This window comes from Schistocerca cancellata, chromosome 9 (genome assembly GCF_023864275.1).
Source record: "Schistocerca cancellata isolate TAMUIC-IGC-003103 chromosome 9, iqSchCanc2.1, whole genome shotgun sequence".
Taxonomy (NCBI): domain Eukaryota; kingdom Metazoa; phylum Arthropoda; class Insecta; order Orthoptera; family Acrididae; genus Schistocerca; species Schistocerca cancellata.
The window spans coordinates 408715758-408740534 of record NC_064634.1 but is presented as its reverse complement, the minus strand read 5'-3'; the positions used below and the strand labels follow the sequence as shown (position 1 = coordinate 408740534).

Genomic DNA, 24777 nt, shown 5'->3' with positions numbered 1-24777 from the left:
ATGCTACCAGTGTTAAAGACTGCGATGGAGCTCCGTATGCCACGGCAAACTGGCTGACACTGACGGCGGCGGTGCACAAATGCTGCGCAGCTAGCGCCATTCGACGGCCAACACCGCGGTTCCTGGTGTGTCCGCTGTGCCGTGCGTGTGATCATTGCTTGTACAGCCCTTTCACAGTGTCCGGAGCAAGTATGGTGGGTCTGACACACCGGTGTCAATGTGTTCTTTTTTCCGTTTCCAGGAGTGTATTATTTACAAGTTGTCAGTGTCAGTAACGTCAGCAGCATGGTTGGAGCTGTATATTAATGCTCAAACAATAAATGTAAATAATAAAAGATTCGCTTCTTGGAGCCCAGCGTGGTAGGTGACTCCCGCTGTCGCAGCACGACACGACTCCTGCTTGCCTGCCGTTCTGACCACCCGGCGCATATTTCGATGAGTATGCTTTTTGATCTTACGTTCTCGCTAGCCTCCCGTCGAAAAATCTTCCTATTCCGTGCACTAAAACATAGCAACAAAAATGTAATAAACGTCGGGAGAGATGTGCCATAAACACCACCTGTTTAAAGATCGAATTCGCGGTGAAATTTCCAGGACTCCTGCAAAAGTTACGAAATTTATGTTCAGAAACTGGGTGAAACGCTTCGAGTATTGTGTAGTCGCGAATGGTCGTCATTTGACCGATGTAGCATTTCATAAGTAAACTTGTATAAATATTGTGCCTTGTGTTAAAATTTTTAACGTTGTTTCACGATTACTTTGTTTGTTATTCTGATTCGAAATCGTCAAAACATTGTGTAACACGCTGTACGGTAAACTGTCATACCATTCGGAACTGATGTCCCACACCATTGTAAGCATGAAGTATTACCACGCAGACACGAATACACTCTTGTATTAGTTGTAGCAGGGGAGGCAGTCAACTTCCGAATGCCATACTGAGGAATTTATTGCCATTCCTGAAACACATGCTGTGTCAGTTCATGCAGATTTCTGGCTGGAGGTTGGTATGAATGTATATGTCTCGCCATCGCATCCCAGACATGCTCCGTGGGTGACAAACCAGAGTATCAGGTACACCGTCAAGGATCCGTACATTCTTCAAGGCGTTTGTGGTGTGAGCTGCAGTGTGGGGTCTTGAAGATCCTGCCATTTGATACCCTGGTCATGAAGGACAAGAGAACACGGTTTGCCATTTTTGCCACACGTTGGCCAGCATCCCGCTCACCTTCAACAATTACCAAATCAGTCCTGTTGCCACATCCAATAACATCCCACTATGGTTCCAGAGGCTGAAGAGGTTTGAGTCTCAAGAACCTTTACTTCCTATCGTTTACTCTAAAGACACATTGCCGTCGGTATGAACAACAGAAACAGAAGCATGACTCAGCAATGAGCACAACAGAATGCCACTCAATATCCCAACCGACTTTGGCTCTACACCATGCAAGCCTCCGTTGTCTGTGGTACGTTGTCAGTCTGCCTGTAAGCTTTGTCCAGATTTCAGATGTCATCCATCTAATCGTCGGAGCCAATCGTAGAGTCGTGTTGTCCTCTAGTCGTTTAGTCCCTCTGGAAAGACTGTGTGTAATCATCTTGACACACTGTTCTCCTGAGTCGTCGACACTCGTTCCGTAGTATTCCAGTACAGCCACCTGCATGTCTGATCTATCGGTTTGATGCTCTCATGCCGCTCATGCCTATAATTCGCCCTCCCTCAAAGTTCGAGAAATGCAAATCAATCTCCTCTGGGTCTATGTCTTTCAGTTTCCACCTGAAAAGTTCCAGTAATGTGCAGTATAGCTCGTGGGTAAACGCTCAAAAGACGGCGTGTATTGCACAAGCTGTTGATATCGTAGAGAAGAAAATCCTTTTTACAGCAACCTTGTTTTAAAATTGAAATTTTAAGAATTAGCTGAGGATTGACGGAAAGAGATGTTTTCATCTACTATCATTTTTCACTTTTTACTTCGCAGATAAGTACATCTTCCCCTTAAGAGACAGCTATTGAGATAAAAACCCCAAAGAACAAAGTGACGTATTGAAAAGAAGTAGAAAGGAAGAACATCAAAGAATCAGAAATAATAGAAAGAAACTTTTTTGAGAACAAAGTAATAATTTTAGAAGGCTTTCAAGACAGAATGAATAAGAAATCGGAACAACGTGGACAGAAAAAAGGAAAAGGATGGAATACTGGAAAAATAGAAATCAACAAAGAAGGGAGAAAAACCAAAGCTGTTATGGTGGTCCTAGTTGGTCAAAAAAAATTGTTCATATGGCTCTGAGCACTATGGGACATAACTGCTGCGGTCATCAGTCCCCTAGAACTTAGAACTATTTAAACCTAACTAACCTAAGGATATCACACACATCCATGCCCGAGGCAGGATTCGAACCTGCGACCGTAACGGTCACGCGGCTCCAGACTGTAGCGCCTAGAACCGCACGGCCACTCCGGCCGGCTCTAGTTGATCAGTTTGAAGTTAAAAATACGAAAAAAGGGTATACTGAGACAAAATGAGATACAGTAGAAATGTATCCATTAACGGTTTAAAGCATCACAGCTACGACTGATTTAATCCTTTCAGCAGACTCTCATGATGTGAATAAATCCACTCGTTTTTAATTTCATTTATTGTATCTGTGCTGTGGCGGCCAGTTATCATGAGCGAATGTGCTACAGTACACTGTAAATATTGCACTAAAATGATGCCATTTCTCTTTCAATGTGAGCTGGAAATAGCTCTAAAATTACTCCCGTTCTCTTCGAATGTGGGCCGGAATTCGCCTAAAACTATGCGAACGGAAACATGTCTTGTAACGCTGTCTCCGCGATAACTAGAACCCAGTGTCGAGTGTTGAAATGATGCTCAGCCGAGCTACGATCAACTAAGAGAAGCGAAGCAGCTGTCTGTTTTCGACTGCGCATGCGTATTTTCCTTAGAAACTACTTGTAACATAGTGTGCAAGTCTAGAGTATAAGGATTTCAGACGAGCAGTTATTGTAATGGCGTGTGGGCAAGTCAGAAGTGTATTCGCTGGCAATTCATCGATTTGGGTTCCGTTCCTGTTGCTACCATTATTTTTTTTATTTCATTTTATTCCTCGCAGTGTTAAACGATTAATTATGAAAGTTTAAATATATTTCAACAGTTCAATTTATATATGTAAAATTAGTATATTCAATTTAGTTATGTTTACTACACTTGTAAGTCAAAAGTCTATAGGCCACCGCATTGTAGCATGCATTGGTAAAATACTGCATGAGCCGCCACTGTATCCATGTGATATTTGATACTATTAATCTTATTGAATACATTATCTTTCAAACTTTCTGGCAGATTAATACTATGTGCCGGACCGAGAATCGAACTCGAGACCTTTGCCTTTCAGCCGGCCGCTGTGGCCGAGCGGTTGGTTCTAGGCGCTTCAGTCCGGAAACGCGCTGTTGCTACGGTCGCAGGTTCGAATTCTGCCTCGGACATGGATGTGTGTGATGTCCTTAGGTTCTACATCTACATCTACATTTATACTCCGCAAGCCACCCAACGGTGTGTGGCGGAGGGCACTTTACGTGCCACTGTCATTACCTCCCTTTCCTGTTCCAGTCGCGTATGGTTCGCGGGAAGAACGACTGCCGGAAAGCCTCTGTGCGCGCTCTAATCTCTCTATTTTTACATTCGTGATCTCCTCGGGAGGTATAAGTAGGGGGAAGCAATATATTCGATACCTCATCCAGAAACGCACCCTCTCGAAACCTGGCGAGCAACCTACACCGCGATGCAGAGCGCCTCTCTTGCAGAGTCTGCCACTTGAGTTTGTTAAACATCTCTGTAACGCTATCACGGTCACCAAATAACCCTGTGACGAAACGCGCCGCTCTTCTTTGGATCTTCTCTATCTCCTCCGTCAACCCGATCTGGTACGGATCCCACACTGATGAGCAATACTCAAGTATAGGTCGAACGAGTGTTTTGTAAGCCACCTCCTTTGTTGATGGACTACATTTTCTAAGGACTCTCCCAATGAATCTCAACCTGGTACCCGCCTTACCAACAATTAATTTTATATGATCATTCCACTTCAAATCGTTCCGCACGCATACTCCCAGATATTTTACAGAAGTAACTGCTACCAGTGTTTGTTCCGCTATCATATAATCATACAATAAAGGATCCTTCTTTCTATGTATTCGCAATACATTACATTTGTCTATGTTACATTACATTTGTCTCTCTGCAAGAGAGGCTCTCCTGCACCAAGTGCCTATCCGCTGCAGATCTTCCTGCATTTCGCTACAATTTTCTAATGCTGAAACTTCTCTGTATACTACAGGTTAGTTAGGTTTAAGTAATTCTAAGTTCTAGGGGACTGATGACCTCAGATGTTAAGTCCCATAGTGCTTAGAGCCATTTGAACGTATGTGCCTTTCTAGCCTGCTTCCTCTACGTGATATGCAAAGTTACGAAGTTCGTCCAGAAATACCCCTAGATATCTCGTTACTGCGCTTCTCCTAACCGTTACATCAATTAATTTTATTTGAGGGTTTCTTATTAGGTTCCTTTTCAGCAGGAGTTACGTTGTTCTGTGAGGTGCTAGTAACAATTTAACCCTGCGATACCAGCCCTCAAGTTCATGAAGGATCGCATTACATTTGTCTTCTATAATTCTTCTGGAGTCTCCACTTACAACGAACAGCTTTGATGAAATAGTAAACCAAACACTACATATTGTAAATGTCGTTCTCGGGCAAGATGTTGGATGTCGTTCTGAAAATTCCACAATATTTCGCCGGCCCATCTTTACCGACATCTCCAGGTGCGGCGAACACACTGCTCAGGATGCATCCGATAACCAGAGAAGAAAACGCAGAGGCGTGAACGCGCAAAATTTCGGTGACCAATAGCTCAGATATGCCGATCGGTAGCGAAAGAGAGACAGCTACGCCACCTGTCGGACGATGAACGCACGCGCAGAGACGTGTCAATCGTACTGTGTGCTGCCATCGGCCGCCTCAGCGCCCTCTGTCGGGAGCCGTCTGCCGAATTATGTGTCCGCGCTGGCGTATGACCCCACTTTATTCACTTGCAGCCGCCAACAGAATTAAAAATCGAGTCGGCCACGCTCTGGTGAGAGAGAGGATCCGTCAGACTCGGCGGGAACTGCACTTCGTGTCCAGAGATCTACTGACCCTTCATCTGACGATTTCGTCACGACTCTCAGAAGATTCTTGGGCGCGGGTTGATAGCGCAAGAGTACGATCTCTGAGGTTGTGGCCATGAGACTCCGTGCAAGGCACCTGTTGCCCACCCCTCCCTGTCTGTACGGACTGTCTAAGACTCACAAGGAAACCGGGCCTCTTCGACCAGTAGTTAGCAATGATGGTATGGACCATACGGCCTGGGGTAAACATGTAGCAGCGCAACTGAGCCCTTTAGAGGGGAAATCACTGTTACCCATTGGCTCAAAAATGGCTCGCACTATGTGACTTAACATCTGAGATCACCAGTCCCCTAGACTTAGAACTACTCAAACCTAACTAACCTAGGGACATCACACACATCCATGCCCGAGGTAGGATTCGAACCTGCGACCGTAGCAACAGCGCGGTTCCGGACTGAAGCGCCTAGAGCCGCTCGTCCATAGCGGCCGGCTACCCATTGGCGAGAATCTGGAAGGGGATGATTTCTTTAAGACGTGATCACATCGACTTACTTTTTATTTAGTGACCAAGAGATTGACGCTGTCGCAATGGCTTATCCCTTGTCATCCGTTCTGGCGAATCTTTTTATAGAAGATTTTGAGGAGAGAGCACTCCAGTTAGCGGAGTTGAAACCTGTGTGCTTTTGGCTATATGTGGCTGACATATGTGGTCACACCTCACTGCGTCGCTGGATTCATTTTTGCAACACCTAAATTCTGTTCATTCATACATCAAGTTCACGATGGAGATGGATAAAAACGGCGAACTGTCATTCCTGAGCGTGCTGTTGCGGAGAAAAGGGAATGACCACTTGGATCATGCTGTCTACGTAAACCTACACACATGGACTTATACTCACAGGCCACCAGCTGTCACCATCCTGCATAACAAAATGGCGTGCTCATTACGTTCATGCACAGTGCACGAGGCCTATCACATTGTGACAGCTTGTCTGATGAGCTACGCTATTTCTGTACCGGATTTTTAGGGAATGGATAGCCCGCATCTCGTGGTCGTGCGGTAGCGTTCTCGCTTCCCACGCCCGGGTTCCCGGGTTCGATTCCCGGCGGGGTCAGGGATTTTCTCTGCCTCGTGATGGCTGGGTGTTGTGTGCTGTCCTTAGGTTAGTTAGGTTTAAGTAGTTCTAAGTTCTAGGGGACTTATGACCACAGCAGTTGAGTCCCATAGTGCTCAGAGCCATTTGAACCATTTAGGGAATGGATAGTCTGAACGGGAGATTCGCCTTGCCTTACGTCCGGCGCGTTCTACAGAAAGTCAGGAGCTGCAAGAAAGTGGTGAACAAAGAGGAAGGGTCCTCTTGTCATATGTCGACGTTGGTTCTTCGAAAACAGGAAGATTATTGGAGAAAGTTAAATGCGTCTTCCGTCCGCCAACGAAATTCAGAGCTCATTTACGCTCTGTGAAAGATGAACTTTGCTTGAGAAGAGTTGCGGTGTAGAAGATTTCCTGTAGCTGCGGGATGTCACACAATGGATAAACTTGTCACACCGTGGAGGATAGATGTGTCGAACATCGACGTCACACACGTCTGGACTAGCCAGAGAAATCTGCAGTGACCGAGCCATTGCCTCAGTACGGGACATGGTATGGAATTCACGAACACCGAAATTCTGTCGTGGACGCCTTCGTACTCGGACAGCGTTATTAAAGAAGCAGTGGAAATTTACAGCTCGACTAATTTGCTTAACAGAGAGAATACCATCTCAGCGGGGCACGGGAACCGCGCTGGCCATGTTAAAATAATAGTGATCACAAAAAGTAATTGTTTGTCGTACGGGGGATGACGCTGCGGTGGTGACATAGATATTTGGTTGACAACGGCGAGAACGGTCACTCGCCAGCGCGGACATTCGGCACCAGACAGAGTGCGCTGGGGCGGCCGATGGCAGCGCTCAGTATGCTTGGCAGCATCTGCGCGTGCGTTCATCTTCCGACAGGCGGCGTAGGCGTCTCTCGCTATCGATCTGCATATTGAGTTATTGGTCACCGAAATTTGACGCGTTCACGCCTGCGCAGTTTCTTCTCTGATTGTCATAAATAGGACGCTTCACTCATATCCTGAGCCCTCCCCCCTCCCCCCAAATTCTATAAGTCCCTCCAGATCCTTGAGCGTCATGCACTCCGCCTCGCCTTCCGTATACGCCTCCCGTCCCCCACGCGGATCCTCTATGATCTCATTCCTTTCCCCCATCTGCTCCTATTCCTCGAACATATCCGCATCCTCTACATCTCCCGCCGTCTTGAACCCCCTCACCCCCTGGTTGCTCCTCTCCTCTCCCATTCCCGCCCCCTGCCACGTCTTCACCGTTGTGTCCCCCCTACTCACCATCTCTACACCCTACATCTCCAAGGTGGCTTCCATCAACTCCCCCTCCCGGATGATGCCCTCTCTCCCTCCATTTATCCTTCCTATCAACTCTGATGCTCACCCCTCTCCTTTCCTCCGTCCTTTCCCTGGGCTCCCTCTTCCTCCTCCCCCTTCCATCCTGTGTTTTCTCCCCGCCTACCCTCTCCCTATCTCCTTTCTCCCCCCCCTCCCGTGTCCTTTTGTACTCCCCTCCTCTGTCTTCCCCACTCCCTGGCACGTCTGCTCAGCACCCCCCCCCCCTCTTATGTATCCTCATCTTCCATTGGCTCCTTTGCCCCCTCCCCCTTCACTTTTCCTCTCCTTCCCCCCCCCCCCTTTTTTCCCGTCATCTGACCAGTTTCCCCCCACCTGCTCTCGGGTGTGGTATGTCATATTTGTGCCAATTTTTTAGTGCAGAGTTTAAGTGAGTGTTCAGTGTTGTGCGTCTTTCCACTGTGTTGCGAACAGAAATCATGCTGTCGCTGGGTGTGCTTTTTATATCTCTTGCGAACAGAAACCAGACTGTCGCCGTGTTTTTTAATTGTCTGTCTATTATTTTTCTGCTTCCTGTGTATTTTATTAGCATTATCCACCCTGTGTTTTATGTTTTAAGCTCCAGTATTTTCTGCCATTTTACCTTTAAGTCACCGATTTTATCACCAACTGTTATTTTTTTTATTATCTTCATCTTTTTAAAACAAATTCTGTAGGCTGAAGAGCGGCGTAATAAGCTGCTGCCAGCCCGCCCCCTTTAGGGGGAATCGAAACTCAATAAAGGGAAAAAAAACATATCCTGAGCAGTGAGTTTGCCGCACCTGAAGATGTCGATCAGTTACGCCGACGAAATACTGTGGAGTTTTCACAACAACATCCGACGTCTCGTCCGACAGCAATGTTTACAACTAGCCCGTCGGGTAAATCTCAAGTAACATACTACAAAATTATTGTAAACAGAAAATTAATGAACTAAAAAAAAAAGGTAATTCTCTGCACCTGAGAGACGATACACTGTGTGATCAAAACTATCTGGACACGTGGCTGAAAATGACTTACAAGTTCGTGGCGCTCTCCATTGGTAATGGTGGAATTCACTATGGTGTTGACCCATCCTTAGCCTTGAAGACAGTTTCCGCTCTCGCAGGCATAAGTTCAAGCAAGTGCTGGAAGGTTTCTTGGGGAATGCCAGCCCATTCTTCACGCAGTGCTGCACTGAGGAGAGGTATCGATGGAGGTCGGTGAGGCCTGGCACGGCGTTCCAAAACATCCCAAAGGTGTTCTGTAGGATTCAGGTCAGGACTCTGTGCAGGCCAGTCCATTACAGGGATGCTATTGTCGTGTAACCACTCCCAGCATTATGAACAGTGCTCGATAGTGTTGAAAGACGCAGTCGACATCCCCGAATTGCTCTTCAACAGTGGGAAGCAAGAAGGTGCTTAAAACATCAATGAAGGCCTGTGCTGTGATAGTGCCACGCAAAATAACAAGCCGAGCAAGACCCCTCCATGAAAAACACGACCACACGATAACACCACCGCCTCCTAATTTTACTGTTGCCACTACACACGCTGGCAGATGTCGTTCGCCGGGCATTCGCCATACCCACACACTGCCATTCGATCGCCACATTGTGTACCGTGATTCGTCCTCCACACGACGGTTTTCCACTGTTCAGTCGTCCAATGTTTACGCTCCTTACACCAAAGCGATGTGTGATGTGTGGCTTATGAGCAGCCGCTCGACCATGAAATTCAATTTTTCTCACCGCCCGCTTAAGTGTCATAGTGCTTGCAGTGGATCCTGGTGCAGTTTGGAATTCCTGTGTGATTGGCTGGATAGATCTCTGTCTATTACACATTACGACCCTCTTCAAATGTCGGCGTTCTCTGTCAGTCAACAGACGAGGTCGGCCTGTACACTTTTGTGCTCTACGTGTCCCTTCACGTTTCCACTTCACTATCACATCGGAAGCAGTGGACTCGGGATGTTTAGGAGTGTGGGAATCTCCTGTACAGACGTATGACACAAGTGACACCCAATCACCTGTCCACGTTCGAAGTCCGTGAGTTCCGCAGACAGCCACATTCTGTTCTCTCTCTATGTCTACTGACTACTGAGGTCGGTGATATGGAGTACCTGGCAATAGGTGGCAGCACAATGCATCTAACATGAAAAACGTATTTTCTTGGGCGTGTCCGGATACTTTTGATCACATAGTGTACGATACATATCGGGCTTGCACAACTCTCTTGTTCATCCATCTACCGAACACTACGAGGTGCCAGTACAGATTGCAATCTTCGGATTCTGCAGCAGCACAGCATGTCTCTCCGAAATAACGGTTAAGACATCTTTTACTAATTACAAGTTTTATCACGTGCTTTAATAACCCATTAAAGCTGTACAGACATTCCTCAGTTAATAGCTAACTATAAATTAATGTTATAATGGATTTATGAGTTTTCAACTTTTGAACATCTGATATGATACCTCTGGCCCTAATGCGAACTTCGTTAACGTTAGTGGAAGTGGAGTTATATTTTGTTTTAGCTTTATTACCAGGCTTGTCTGCTATGTTGGGAAGAATAGGTCAAAATGCCGGGCAGAAGGCTGCAGAGGCTTTATCTTCGTACGGCGTGAGCACTGCAAAGTGTTCCTTTGCTTCACTACTGACAGGACTTGCTTTACACATTTCACAGAAAATAAAATTAAGTTAGGACAAGTAATGTTAACTTAATACCGATCCATGTGGTAATATCAGAACAAGAAAAAATACTTTTAAAAATATTAATTTTTTTAAGTATTTCGAATTTTTTACTTAGAATCGTTGGAAATTTTGACACCAAGTGTGTATTTTGACCTATCTTGAAGTCTACAGCAAATATGAGAAATATGTGTAATGTATATCACTGTTTTCTTTTTGTTTTTTAAGCAAGAAGAAGCTGCAAAGTTGTTTGTGTAGTATCTTGCTTAACTCTGAGGCATCGGATATGATACCATCTATAAAAATTTTCTAAGCTGTCAAAGTTTTCTGCAGGGTCATTCATTGTAACTAGCTTCAGCACAAAACAGTTTACACAATAGTAGCCCACTTGTACTTTTAATATGTGTTCGTGACTGAGCATGTTATTGCAGCGGAGAACTAATTTTCTTGTACCCGTTGCAATGAAGTCTTTGTTGTTTGAAGCACTTTCCGCCAAAGTCTTTGTTCCAGTGGTTTCTTGGGTCATTTGGGTTGGTTGGTTTGTGGGATTAAAGGGACCAGACTGCGGATCATTTGGGCGGTGTGAGTGCGATCATTGTCGTGTAGCAATATCATGCCTTTTCTTTGAGATACGGAACGTTTTTCTCTCATTGCTGGTTTTACTTTGTTCATCAGCATGTCTGAGTAGTACGTTGATTTTCCAAATAATCACAAAAGACGACACGTTGGGCATCCCCAAAGACGTCAACATGACTTTGTAGCACTGATATACTGTGGTATCTAACCACAAAGCGCGTGGAAATACAGTAGTAATTAGTCCTACCTTCCGGAAAAGAGAGATCACCCATATAAAATTTAATTCTTTTAATTATAGATTCGCCTTTGTCTTCAATTTACGGGTCGATTGATATAGCTCACGGACTAATCGGCCCAGTAATTTAAAAGTCGATTTAATTAGACGTCGGTTAAGTCGTATCAAATGATCTTCCCTGGCATTTAGAGACCTCCCTAGGTTTGCTTAACAGCAGGACTCCCGGCTCTTAAAGAGCGTATAATACTTTGACGTCTGGTATAATTAATATACTGTAGAATTTATACAGTAAGGTATATTCCTGGAAGGCCAAAGAAGCCATTATTTTGAATTTCAGTCCTTTATTAGCGGAGGAGGGACACTCCCGGCCTCCGTTTTCGTAGAGGAACTGCTATTCCATCTTTCCAAATCTTTGGGCTGTAGGCAATGCCTTCTCACGGGCCGGAACAAATTCGCAAGAGGCGAACCTGTTAGGTTGGTCACGGGGCTCCTCGTTTTGGCGGTGGAAGTCTGCAGTGTCGTTGGATCCTCGTGCACAAAAGTGATGAGAGGCTTCATCGACGCCGCAGTTGAAGTCAGTTCTTAGTTGGAGCAGGTTCGTGACCACCGTCAGCGTGTGAGTTGCCGCCGTTATGCACAGGTGTGCGTGCTTGTTCCATCGATAGCGGCCATTGATCGCACGACCCACTACAGTACGGTCAGTAATCAGTTTCTGCATGCTAATCAGTAACAATTCCGACGCGATGCAATAGCGCGTTCACCGAACAGTAGGCGCGCTGATCGTATCATGCTTTCGTAACAGCCATCTAAACTGCCCCTGCCCTAGGCTGGTCTCCCCAATACATGGGACTATCAGTATTGCAGGTATCTCTCGGCGCACTCTCTCTTAATGCGGAGGTAGACCATTCTTCACAATGTCCGTGACCTGTGTCGGGTTCGATTGTTCTCGTGTCTTGACCTGCAGCAAGACTAGTTCTTACTAGTTCCTTGCATGCAGTAACCGCTAATCACTTGTAACAAGCTACCTCTCATTTAACGTCTTCTTCTGGGACAATGTATGCAACATTTTACTAGATCTGTCTGCTTTTCCTTTTGTTATTACCCATACCGAAACCCCAGCCAGACGTGATGGAGCCTGATGCCGGCCGTGGTCGGGCCAACAGCGGAATCATAGGTGAGATTTAACATCGCCAGCTCATTAGAGGAACAAGGCAAACTGACAGCCAATTTAATCATTGCTGTCATACTTTAAATTAATCTCATCATCTTACGCCGTTTCAAGAAGCAACCGCAACAACCTTTTTTACTGATGGTTGAGTTCTGAATTTCTTTCGGACAGGTGTGTTTCCATTCCATGCTTTATCTTTTCGTCTCTGTTTCGAAATGGTGAACAAGTTTCGCTACACGCTAAAATTTTGTTTAGAAAAAGGTCACCTTCCCTTTTATAGCGTTGCTTCAAGTCTCTACACTCTCTCAGTCTTGTTTCCTTGTTTTGTTGCGTTAACTCTACCGGGTTCCACCTTGCAATTGTTTTTCTGTACTTGAGCTTGTTACTGATAGCGTTACGAATGCTTACTGCACCTATATTCAGCTGTAACACGTCGATCTTCACGAATAACGTCATCAGTGCGGGTTTCAAACGAAGGACTTGACACTTCAATTAGTCATCGAGGGCGTTGCTCGACGGTCACTGAGGTTTGACCGTTTTAGCACTGTTCTACGACTTAAAAAAATTTCCATGTTCATAAAACTTCCACCGTACTATAAAATCATTCGAGAAAAAATTTTAGTGTTTTTTTTTTCACATTCAGAAAGCAACAATGGGATCATTGGATGTTGTTGAACTAATGTGGAACTTCAGGTGGACTCGCCTTCTTTAAATGCAATATTAAGATAATAAACAAAACAATTTGTCTCCAGAATGAAATTTTCACTCTGCAGTGAAGTGCGCGCTCATATGTAACTCCTGGCAGATTAAATCTGTGTGCAGGACCGAGACTCGAACTCTGGAGCTTTGCCATTCGCAGGCAAGTGCTCCACCATCTCAGCTACGCAAGCGTGAGCGACGACCTGTTTGGAAGGTAGGAAACGAGGTTCTGGCGGAGTTACGGTTGTCAGGACGGGTCGTGAGTCGTGCTTGGGTGGCTCAAATGGTAGAGCACTTGCAGCGAAAGGCGAAGGTCCGGATTTCGATTCTCGGTCCGGCACATAGTTTTAATCTGCCAGGAAGTTTCAAAATAATTTGTATCCGTCAGCTGTTCTCAGCCTATCCCAGTGATGCCAAACTAGTCATGAAAGTACAGGGTGCCTCAAAAGGTGTGGCAGAACTTTAATGTGTTATAGCATACAAACTAATTATGATATTCATACCGTGTTTAGCTTATCTGCACACTATGTCACAAAGTTTTTACTCCATTCGATAAATTTCACCATGTGTGCCTTTGGTGCACTTGGTACATACAACATAGGCGGCAAAGATTCGGTTGTTTAAATCGTTAATGTGGGTGACGGGCGATTGGTAGACTCTGTCCTTGGAATACCTCCGTAGAAAAAAGGCCATCGGTCAGACGACCTGGAAGGCCAGGGATTGGACCACCCCTGTGCATCCTGAGATCTGGGAACACTTGGGCTAGAACATCTCACACAGTCTGGGCCCGATGTGGCGTTGCACCATCTTGTTGGAAAGTGGCTGCGGCTTGGCGGCCAGCCAGTTTGGTAACGCAAACAGCCTGCAGTATATCAAGATAATTGTTGGAATTAAGTGATTTTTTCTGAGAAAAAATGATCCCACAGTGCGATCAAACAGCAAATAACATAATTGCCAAATTTACTTTATTTTTTCACACATTATACAATTCTAATCGTTGAATAAATAATAAATCACTTATGAGCAAATTACATAAGATCAAAAGTAATTTGTTAAAATTAAACAGAAGAAAAACAATAATGAAGTCTTGAGCATGATGTTCTTGGCTTAATACAGGGTGCACATAAAGTTCGGGAACACTTTCAATTATTTATTGCACAAGAACCAAATATTTTACAGATATCATACATATGTATTTTGAAGGGAAACCTTGAAAGTTTTTTTTTCATGTATACCGCCACAGCGTAGTTTGGTAATTTGCGGATAGTCAGCGCTAGTCGCAAACATGGCGAGTTTAGGTGTGGAGCGAGCTTTCTGTGTGTTGGAGTTGGACAAAAACAAGTATGCTACAGTGGTTCAACGGATGTTTAGAACCAAGTACGGTAAGAAGCCACCAACAAGGAAGGCTATTTACCACTGGCACAACTAATTCGTTACGACTGGTTGCTTGTGCCCGGCAAAGAGAAGCAAACGTCCCAGTGTGAGTGAAGTGAATGTGGAGCGCGTACAAGAGACATTCATAAAGAGTCCAAAGAAATCTGTGTGTCGTGCATCCCGTGAACTCGAAATGGCTCCAGTGACAGTGTGGAAAGACCTACGACAGAAGTTGTCTATGAAACCATTTAAATTGGAGCTAGTGCAGAAGCTTAATGACGATGACAAAGACAAGCGTTTTGAGTTTTGCAAAAACAGACATAATGTCTTATGGGATAACAGCAATCAGTGATTTTATAATGTTGCTTAAAATCCGTCTTGATTGCAAAATTTTTTTTATTATTCATATGACCGGTTTCGGTTCATTCAGAACCATCTTCAGATCTGATATTTCAGTTACAGGAGTAACCCGTCCAAACCCAGCAACTTTCACATGCTACGTTTTGTTCGCAGTTGCAACAGTTGAATGAGGATGGGGATGCCATTGTTCATCGTTTAATTTTTAGTGACGAAGCCACTTTTCACACTAATGTGAAAGGGAACAGGCATATTTGTCGAATCTGGTGTACAAAGCATACACACGAATGCATTGAATTTGAGCGTGATTCCCCAAAGGTAAATTTTTTGTGCTTTGTCACGTCGAAAACTGTACGGGCCATTCTTCTTCGCCGAGAGCACTGTCACTGGATATTCCTACTTGGACATGCTGCAGCAATGGCTGATGCCTCAACTGCAATCGGACCCTTCATCTTCCAGCAGGACAGGGTTCCGCCCCATTTTCATCGTGAAGTTCGTGGGTACCTGGCTGAACACGGAGCTGCCGCATGATGGATCGACGGTGCTACAGAAGGGGACAGCTGTTTCATGAAATGGCCTTCCAGATCACCAGATCTCACTCCGTGTAACTTTTTTCAGTGGGGACACATTAAAGATCTGGTGTATGTACCGCCTCTACCACGGGAGCTCCGGGAGACAATACGGGAAGCGACTGCCACAGTCGACGATGCCATGATGGGACGGGTGTGGCAAGAATTCGATTACCGTATTGACTTCATGACACATGGTTTACATATAGAATGTTTGTAAAAAAAAGGTTCAGAGTTTCTCTTCAAAATGTAATATGTATGACACTTGTACAATGTTTAGTTCTTGTGCAATAAATAATTGAAAGTGTTCCTGGACTTTATGTACACCCTGTATTTGGTTGCACAGCCCCTTGCGTTTATTGCTGAAGCAGACCTGGATGACATAGAATCCACGAGTTTGGCCAGTCGTGCCTGAGGAACCTTATTTCATAGCTCACACAATTCTTTGTAGGGAGCCTCCACGTTGGTGTAGTTTTGTTGGCCCTAACGTCTATCTGGCTCGTCCCTAAGATGTTTTTTTTAAGTCTGGAGCTCGGCTTGGCAGTCCGAATACCATTATTTTGTGCTGCTTCAGAACTGCCTTCACTTGGCAAGAAGTGTGCTTCGGATCGTTGTCATGGTAAAACTAACTAAACTCCGTCCGAACAGGTCTCAAAAGGCCCTAACGGTACTGACCGACCGCCGTACCCCTTTTGGCATCACTGGATGCGGATATGGAGGGGCGTGTGGTCAGCACATCGCACTCCCGGCTGTTGTCAGTTTTCGTGACCGAGCCACTACTATACTAAGTCAAATAGCTTTTCAATTTGCCTCACAAGGACTGAGTGGACCCCGCTTGCCAGCTCCTTTCGGCAGACCGGACAGCTCTTCACTTCGGATATTTGATGTCTCCATTGCGACGAGGCCGTTGGCTCGTTATCATGCTGGAACTGCCAATTACGAGGCATATTTGTCCTCCGTGAGGCATCATATGATGATGAGTTAATACTTCACCATACTTCAGACCATTATCCCATGAATTTCGACGAGGATACCTACACAATTTCTTGAGGAACAGCCCCACACAATGGTACTTCCTCCTCTGTGCTTCATAGTTGGTACTCTGTTTTCCGGCGTCGAACGTTCTGGTTCCCTCGGAGGAGAAGCCCTTAAACTTGTTTTCATCAACTGTAGAATTCTGATCAGTCCCACGACGCCTGCTTCTTAGAAAACTGTTGTCTGACCTTCCTATTTTTCGCACCTGTCATAGGTTTTCGATAAGGTCGCCTGCCATTCAGATGTATAGCTGTTAAGCGGCGTTTAAATGTCGAAACAGGACCACACCGTCGTTTTATCTGTAGATCATCACGTATTGCGCAGGTGATCTTTTGTTACAATCATCCTATCTTTCTTTTGGGTAGTTTTTCGTGCCGACCACTTCGTACGTTATTCTCTCTCGTCCCCCTCCCCCTTTTTTTCCAGAAATCGAGCCCACACACTCATGAGCTGTTGTGAGATGCTAGACACCTTCGCAACGAAGGCTGAGTTTGGCCTTGACACAGTGCTGTTAAAACAGCTTGTCTAGAAATTACTGAATATTCTTTAGTTTTAGATATTGCTCTAAGTAAATAAAAATATTATAATTGATTTGTTTTATGTAGTTAGGTTTGTTGCATTCTCCCTCTTCTGCAAAATACTTACGAGCTCCCTCGGAAACACTGTTTACGGCTTGTAACTGCGGTGAGGTCAAGCACTCTTCTGCTTCAACAAACGGTTTGTTCTATTGCAGCATGTAGATAAACAGGCCTACCATCTTGTTAGTTCAACAATAAATAGTTCTGAGCGATACTGTGCCTCTTCCGCCACTGTATGCGGATTGGTTGTGTCCCGCATGCAAACATTGTGTGTGTTTACCTCACCACGCTCGTGGAATGTTGCTTCGTCTCTAAACGGTGGACATCATCCACAGCACAGTGCGTACGTTGTGGCTTGTCGGCTGGTTTCAGTGCGTGCACCGGTGGTAGCAATCGGTGTGGAAACATCTGTATACGTTGCCGAAGGACGCGGCGCACGGTCGCCCCAGATATTTGCAGCTCCTGCGACGCCCTCCAGACAAGACTTCTGCGGTGAATGTTGAAAAGCCAACTGTATGGGTTCTCTGTCGTTTCCACTTGTTCCAGGCCGACCAGTATGATGATCCACATCAACGCTTCCTATCTGCATAAAATTCCTGTGCCACCGGCGTATCGACGACCACGAGGGTGGGTGCTTTCGGCAACGTGTTTCAAAATTCCTCTGAACCTGCGTGCCTAATTTGGTCTGCATAAACTATTCCACAACTGAGCCGTTTCTTGAACTGTTGTCGTAGTGCTTCACTCGCGATAACGTAGAAAACACACACACACACAACTGTGTGAGTTTGTCTATTGCATAAGCCAAATATCTTAATTAGTTTGGTTGCTGTAACACAGCGAAGTTGTAGCATACGTTTTGAGATATCCAACGAAACTGCTTCATTTCTACATGTTTGTCTCTTTAATTATTGAATGTTCCTAGTATGTTCTGAATTTCAAAATTTGTGCCAGAACCTGTTTGGAACTTGGACTTTGCACTTCCAGAGAGCAGTCGCCTTATTCGTCAGGATATCTCAGAATGCCTCCAATGGCAATCTGTCCTGCCATTTGTGTTTCTTCCACCACGCTGGTGACGTGGGACTTGCCTTTTGTGTGTCTTGTGAACGTAGTTTTTCTCATAATGTCAAGTGTTTGTCACGTTTTAACCTGAGGTAATGTGTGTTCTCGCTTGGTGTTCGGAAGAGTGGGTGAGTTTATACCACTACATATTGTTGATTTTATAACAGTACCAGTTCCTGCACCGTCCATGCCACTGGAGGAGTGCACCATGGCTTCGTCCTCTCTACTCTCCTTTATCTCCTCTACACTGCCGATATGCCCAAACCACATTCTCCCATCCACCTCCTTCAGTACGCTAATGACACGGCCTTCCTAACCCTCTACCCTACACTCCATAAATCCCAACGAACCGTCCAAATCCACCTCAACCAGCTTACCTCTTGGTGTACCCAATGATCCCTCAAGATGAACCCCTCGAAAACCCAGGAAATAATTATAGGACGAACTACCTGGACCTTCCATTTCCATAGCTTCTACTTTACCATTTACCACCGTTCTCTCCAGTTAACTAATACATTAAAATATGTTGGACGGACCCTCGACTGACAACTTACTTCGAAACCTCACGTACAAAGCAACAAAAAGCCCACAACAGACTAAAACTACTAACAAGCCGAACTTCGGGATTACACCCCTCCAATATTCTCCGCACCTACAAAATCCTGATCCGACCCATCTCTGTTATGTCAATGTCGCGTGGATATCCCCAGCGCCGACGTTCTACAAGTTCCTCCAGATTCTCGAATGCCATGCATTCCATCTCGCTTTCCGCATCCATTTACCTTCCTCCACATGGATCCTCTACCATCTTATCAAATTCCCACCCCTCCTGTCGCACAGCGAACACCTCGGTGTCTCCTGTACCATCCCTAAACTAGATCCCGATGACGCCATTATCTCGCCCCTGATCACCAACCCTGGTATGCTACCGCGGCTTCACAAACACATCACTCCATCCCTGCACCGACACAGACTATATATCATATTTTAATGCAACTTCAGCCAACTCCCTTTCCCACGTAATGAGATGTGCCCCGATATTTGTCCCCCCTACCTTTAACCATTCCCTACCTATCTCACTCCACATCAGGGCTCCTTTCTCCTCTCCACCTACCGCTGTCCCATTCTTCCTATACAACTACTGTCCCCACATACCATTACTCACCGTATGTATTCCCACTATCTGCTTCACCTCTGTCCGCAGCTCGTGGTCGTGCGGTAGCGTTCTCGCTTCCCACGCCCGGGGTCCCGGGTTCGATTCCCGGCGGGGTCAGGGATTTTCTCTGCCTCGTGATGACTGGGTGTTGTGTGATGTCCTTAGGTTAGTTAGGTTTAAGTAGTTCTAAGTTCTAGGGGACTGATGACCTCAGATGTTAAGTCCAATAGTGCTCAGAGCCATTTGAACCATTTTTTGCTTCATCTCCTACCTATCATCTCCATAGTCTTCCCTCCCAACAGGCTCCTACCTCTTTATCCACACACCCCCTCCCCACCTTTGAAGAACATATTCTCTCCTCGCACAATATTTTTTCACCCGGTGCAGGTCCTTCAGATGTCAAGTGAAAGTGCAATGCTCCAGTGTTCCTTTCTCGATAGAAGAATATCAGCTAATCGCAGGTGTGTTTTTTAAATTATGTATACGAGTATTTTCCGTTATGCTAGCTGCCCATCTTTTTAATTTAAAAAGTAAATCGTCCTCAAATTTTTATTTTTATATCTTCTTTGTTATCTCTTTGTGAGTGCTCTTGGCCGTAGAGCGCAGTATCGTTACACTGACAGCCCCCCAAGGAGCATGGGGATAAAATAACAAGAAAAAAAGTTTATTTTATTATGTTCGGTACTATGTCGCCGTACATGACAACTTCATGTTGTTAAGTGGGTACCATTGCCGGTTCTAGGCGCTTCAGTCTGGAACCGCGCGCGACCGCTACGGTCGCAGGTTCGAATCCTGCCTCGGGCATGGATGTGTGTGACGTCCTTAGGTTAGTTCGGTTTAAATAGTTCTAAGTTCTAGGGGACTGATGACCTCAGATGTTAAGTCCAATAGTGCTCAGAGCCATTTGAACCATTTGAGGCTGTGGACTGATGCCTTATCAAAATTTCAGCACAGATTGTTCTAGGCTTGATCACCATCAATGGCAGAAGACAAACTACGACATACTGCTCCACTTTCAGTAGGCGTGATTGTTTTGTTTTATTTAGCAATGTGCTACGGTACTGTGGCGTAGGGGTTTGAATGTATACCAGCACCGTAGACATTTGCCTGCAAACAAGAAAAAAATAATTACGTATTTTTATATCTCAGACGTGATAATTAAAACTTTATGACCACTCTTCGTTTTTTTTACACTTCGGGTTCGACAATTCTGAACGCATTTTATATAAGTGATGTTAGTTTCATCACTATAGCACCCTGCGTCTTTTCTTTCGCCGACGTTTCCGCTGGTCCTAACGCCACTGACATGAAGCTAAATCTGAGTATTGTGACAATGTTTGCCGTGTATAACCAGTACTGCTAACAGGCATTTTCTCTTTTAATTTACGCAGAGCGTTACTTTTAACTCTGATAATTGTAGTTGGGTTGGAAATTCTGAATACAACATGCCGTCAAAAGTTCTCGGTACAGCTTTCACCAAGTTCGATTGCGAATCGATCGGAATCCCACGTGTATGAAGCGTGCTGCGAACAGGGATGGCCATAACAAATTCCATTGTCCGATGCACTTTGCGCCAGCATCCCTCAGCCCCTCCCTCCCCTTCCCCCTCCGCCAACCAACCCCCAACCCTCCCTACTCCCTCCAAATTCAATATGCCAGCTGCAGTATCAGATATTCCATACATTCTCTACAACAGGAAATAAGCGAGAAGAGTCTGATGAAAATGGGCCTCTGTCATCCTCCACAGTAGCTTTCAGCATGACGCTTCACATCGCTGCTGTTTCTTCCACCAGAAAATAAAAATTACGTACGGAACGACGTTTGAGTCCAGTGACTCTTCAAAGATTAATTCGCGCAACTGGTAGTCGCATGCGGTCGAGGCCGAGGCATGACTGGCCATTATGAAAGTATGTCTGTTACCAGCACCGTATAAAGTCTATGCCGATGTTATTACAACGCACCTAGAAATAGTTACCGTCTTCTTTTTAGCAGCAGGAAAACACTGTTTCAGGAAATGAGGTTCTTGTAACGACTATTTATGAAAACAATTGATCCAGAAGAGACGAGAGCTCAACTAGGAAACTCATATTTTATTCATTGACTGTGTAAAATCATTTGACAAAGTTTCGAGACACATGCGTTGAGAAATAATAAAAACGAAGTCTGTCCACATCATCTAAAAGAACCGTAAGGAGATCCGCAGATCTAATTATGGAAATTTGTGGTAAATTCCTGTGGGACCAGACTGCTAAGGTCATCGGTCCCTAGGCTTACACAATACTTAATTCAACTTAAACTAACTTACGCTAAGGACTACACACATACCCATGCCCGAGGAAGGAGTCGAACCTTCGACGGGGGGAGCCGCGCGAACCGTGGCAAGGCGCCTCCACGCGGCATGTAATTCTGAACCAGGAGGTGAGAAGAGGGTTCCCCTGTCTCCGAACCGCTTTAGTATCTTCATTGACGCGGTTATAAAAGACTGGGAAAATAATAAAAAAAATTTACAGCTGGCAAAACTGTTTTGGTCCTAATTTTACTTCTGGACAATTAGGATTTACTCGTAGACAATGAGAGTGACCTGTAGTTTGCCACGCATCAAATTTTCAATTAAGTTTTAAACTACAGCCAAGAGATAAAAACACCTATAATAATGACATCCAAGGAGACATATCGTATACTCGTAATTGACAATAACGTAACCGAAGAGGTTAGCAAATTGAATTCTTTGGGATGCTTGATTTGACAGATCAGGAAGAAAAGCTGAGATGCAGATTTTATAAATTTCAAGTAATGTGAGATGACATAAAAAGAGTGCTCACGAACAAAACAAGGTAGGACACACAAATCAAATTTCATAAAACCGATGCAGTGCACGTAATTGTGTGTTGTTGTGACAGTTTGGCTCTAAAGGAAAAGGAGAAAAGGCCTACTGGAACAGCAGAAATGAAACTACTAAGAAGAAGTCAGGCGTAACCATAGAGAAGAAATGAGAAAGGAAAATATTAACCAGGAATTAAAGATTTGATTTAAATGAATAGATCGAAGAACAAAAAAGCAACGCAGTTCATTGTTTCTGCACAAATCGTTCGTTAAGTAGCAACAGTACTGTTTCTGCAAAAATCGTTCATAAAGTAGTAACAGAAAAGTGGATTTGTTTTACTATAACACCCATGAGAACAATATTATAGTTTGTGCCTTTCATAGTTTAATCGTAACTATAAATAAACGAACAAACCCTGAATGAAAACTGCACAGGTTACAGCGTTGTATTGCCATTAACATATTGGACACAACTATATTTTTTGTTAAAAAGTGTAAGGAAAGGGAAGAATGACATGGGAAATGTAGATCTCAATAACTTCCTTTTCAAATACATTTTTTCTTATTTTTGTTGTATTCGTTTCGTTTCGGAACGTAGAGCAGCCTGCAGGAGGAAAACTGACTGATTTAGCTCCTCACTACTTTACGCCAGTCATTCTCGTTCCATGAAAATTTGCTCAGAACTTGCAGAGTTCAAATTCACTGCAAGTTCATATCCTTTTTTTTTGTTTTTACTTGCTTTTTTACATCCTTAAGATTAACGGACCTTGACTTCTGGCGGGGCAGTAATGAGATATTTAACTCCTCTTCTTATTCTGACTCAGAGCTTGAACACTAAGTTTAATTTACATGTTTATTTATAAAGGTTTTCCTCTGTTGTATTTAAATTAAGTTTTATGTACCGGTATATACTGAGGAGATTAGTTTATCCTAGCACAAAAGGTAGAATGTAGTGTTCTTGACTATTAACGATACAGAGATTTGTAGCGCACACTCAATTTACGAAGCTGACTAAATGTAAAAGGCAGGAATTTAGGAGGATCGTTACGCTATAGGAGTGGTCTTAATGACTCAGAGAGCAGATGACGACGATGATGATGAGAGTGACGATAGGTGTTTCAACTACTGAAAGTCGTAGTTATTATTGGCTGTACTACAACGTTAGGATACAAATGTGGTTGATAATGATGAAACGCTATAAATTTTTACTAGATTAAATTCAAAAGCTTTTCCTAGAACGCACTCACGCACTCTCCTCACGCGCTCAGTGAAGCCGCCTGTTGTGGTGAGTGACATGATTCTATCTGGGAACAGAATTCCATCCACACAATTCAGCCATTTGACGTGAAGCTAAGACATATCAACGTTTATTCCGCAATAGTCAACAAGAACAGAAATATTTTACGGCTAAATTTTGAACTCTTCACAAATATGCTGGACTCAGAGGAAGATCAGATATATTTAATGTCCAGAGAAAACCTAAAAGTGCGCATTTTTTAAGTCTGATTTGGGAACATTAATGACTTTTTTATTTTGATGTTCTAATGATCATTGTTTTTCCTTTAGGATTATCTACTCATTGTATTTGTTTCCTTTTACAGGTAATTAACATTGTGGAAACAGCTTGAGTTTAGAAATAGCAGTCAGCAATCATCAACAGTAAGTAGTTGCCTGAAAAATTCCTCCTGGGACTGTAAATTTGCAAATTTTCCCTTTTTCTAAGGCGTACAGATATGTGGTTGTTTTGTTTGTGCCTGTATTGTAAAAAATGCCGGAATATAATTCCTACCTGGTTGCTGTGCATAGTTATACCGCTTCATTCTTAAGTAATTACATGTGGGAAGTTCTGGCTGAGTGCGTATCCCTGTGATGCACAGTACCAAGCACTGGTGACCAATAGACTCAGGAACCATCTCAAATGACCATGAAAATTAACGATTCTGTGGTACAATGGAAACGTGTTATTTTAATGAATATTAAGTGTGAAACAAATGGGTACTACACCACTCACTTAGATATATTAATGGAAGGAGGGATCTTCTAGTTAAATGATCACCAAAACAATTAGATTTATTGGCTTTAAATATGAAAATTACCCACTGATATAAAACTGAAGCGCCAAAGAAACTGGTATAAGCACGCGTATTCAATTACAGATATAAGTAAACAGCAGAAAACGGCGCTGTGGTCGCAACGCCTACATAAGACAACACGTGCCTGGCGCAGTTGTTAGATCGGTTACTGCTGCTACATTGGCAGGTTGTCAAGATTTAAGTCAGTCTGAACGTGGTGTTATAGTCGGCGCACGAGCGATGGGATACAGTATCTCCGAAGTAGCGATGAAATTGGGATTTTCCCTTACGACGTTTCACGAGTGTATCGCGGCCGGAAGAAGATCCTGCGAGATCGGGACCAACGACGACTGAAGAGAATCGTTCAACGTGACAGAAGTGCAACCCTTCCGCAAATTGCTTCAGGTTTCAATGCTGGGCCATCAACAAGTATCGGCGTGCGAACCATTCACCGAAACATCATCGATATGGGGTTTCGGAGCCGAAGGCCCACTCGTGTACTCTTGGTGACTGCACGAAACAATGCTTTACGCCTCGCCTGGGCCCGTCAACACCGACATTGGATTGTTGATTACTGGAAACATGTTGCCTGGTCGGGCGAGATTCGGTTCAAATTGTATCGAGCGAACGGATGTGAACGGGTATAGAGAAAAACTCATAAATCCATGGACCCTGCGTGTCAGCAGCGGCTGTTGTACATGGCGGAAGCTCTGTAATGGTGTGGGGACGTGTGAAGTAGGAGTATCTAGATACGACTCTGTAAGGTGACACGTTCTTAAGTATCCTGTCTGACCGCGTGCATCC

The 24777-nt window shown here is 44.4% G+C and overlaps 1 protein-coding gene across 1 annotated transcript in view; it reads left to right on the top strand.

Moving 5' to 3' along the window:
* Positions 1-24777, top strand: part of LOC126101628 (high affinity copper uptake protein 1-like) — an 848466-nt gene that overhangs the window by 283918 nt on the left and 539771 nt on the right. The window lies entirely within an intron of this gene.